Source organism: Amphiura filiformis, chromosome 17 (genome assembly GCF_039555335.1).
Source record: "Amphiura filiformis chromosome 17, Afil_fr2py, whole genome shotgun sequence".
In the NCBI taxonomy this organism is placed as follows: Eukaryota; Metazoa; Echinodermata; class Ophiuroidea; order Amphilepidida; family Amphiuridae; genus Amphiura; species Amphiura filiformis.
The window spans coordinates 22,016,843-22,018,697 of NC_092644.1; positions in this window are offsets into that span (position 1 = coordinate 22,016,843).

Consider the following 1,855-nt stretch of genomic DNA (forward strand, 5'->3'; position numbering starts at 1 on the left):
AAAATAGTGTAGTGAATGCAGCATCTTCGGCAGCGAGTTTAAGTTTATCCTACAAATGTGCACAAGTGAACACAAATTGCTGTATTGAAGCTAAAATGGTGAGATATGGTGCAAAAGTGGATCAAATTTATGCAAAAAGGGCAAAAATTGGCCACTGAAATTACTAAAATGGCTAAATATGAGGTCGGAAAACCACTTAAGCATATACATTGGGGGATGATTGTATGGATTATCCACCTTGGATTTACGCTTATGAGATAATGATAAATGATGAGTTATAATAAAAAAAAAACTTGTTAAAAGGACTTCAGATGCTCAGTTTTAACTGTATGAAATGAAAAGTTTGAAGTGTAATTGAATGAAAACATGTACATGAAGGCATATGCATCAGTCATATTGTCAAGTATTGGGTTGTTAATGGGCTGTTCCAATTGAAATCCACACTACCCCTGTGGAAGATTTTGGAAATATCTTCCATAGAGGGAGTAAATTTTTCAAATGTAATTGGTCCGGGTTAATCATTTTGAACCCCAAACTCCCCCTGTGTTATGGCTTTACCCGTATCTTACACAACTGGAGTGAGTATTTCAAATGGAAGTTACCTAATTGTCTATTGTATTCAAAACTCATACTCCCTCTGTGGAAGACTTTAACTTAATCTTCCACAGGGGTAGGGTGGATTTTAAATGGAATAGCCCAATTAATCTATCCATCCTGTAAGACATAACCTTGCCGATTTTTCACACAGGGAGTGTGAATTTCAAATGGGATTACCTGAATGGGTGGCTCCATTTGAAATCTACACTCCCTGTGAAAGATCCAATGTCATGTCTAACATAGGGGTGTATGGGTTTCAACTGGAATAGCACACTAGACCTTTTATCAATGTAAATAATGGTTATCATGCATGAAAAGGCTTAAAATATTTTATTTATCTTTCACATTGTGTACAAATAAGTGAAATACAGGGATGATTTTTTTAAAATCAAAACATCTGTCCTAAATCAACATAGCACAGGGGGACTTATTTTTTATTACTTTTTAAATTTTTGATAGGGGTGTTCCACCCAAACTTGTGCAATTAGATGGCAAAAAAAGTTGTCTGGAAAATTGCCTGTTATGAAAGCTGAGGAAATTTTGAATTACAGCTTCAGCTATTTTATGTTTTGTATGAGGTATTTAGGTGCCAACTGATTGCCTTATACTATGATCAGCTCGTAATAGGCAAAAATTGTTTGTTTTTTGTTACTGCGTGTAAAGTCCCAACTTACGGCTGCTTAAATTCACAAAAGCGCGCATCTATCAAGCAGTACACAAATCGTAGTTCGCGTAAGTTGGCGCACCAAGATGTTTGTACCCTACCCGGTATTCTATATCAATCCATGATGTTTTCCACCGATTACGAACTGATCAGAGTATAGTGTATTTTTTTCTTTTATATTATAGTGTACATATGTACTTTGAATGGATGTAGGTTTTAATACCATATTCACCCCAATTGGCTAATCCATTTAAAGTTCCCTCTCCCCCTGTGGAAGGTATTGGGAATATCTTCTACAGGGGTAGTATGAATATCAAATGGAAATAGCACATTCAATGATTTTATTTGAAACTAGAAATCCCTCTGTGGAAAATTCAGGTTTGATAATTCTCAGAGGATGTATAAAATTATAGAACTGCCTTATGTGAAATTCATACTACTCCATGTGGGAATGTGGATTTTAAATGAATAGAGTTATCTTATTAAGGTAACCCTATTTGAAGTTTACACGCAGTGTGGAAGATTAAGGTCATGTATTCCATAAGGGGGTAGTATGAATGTTAACTGGAATAGTCCATTTTAATTTTTATACCA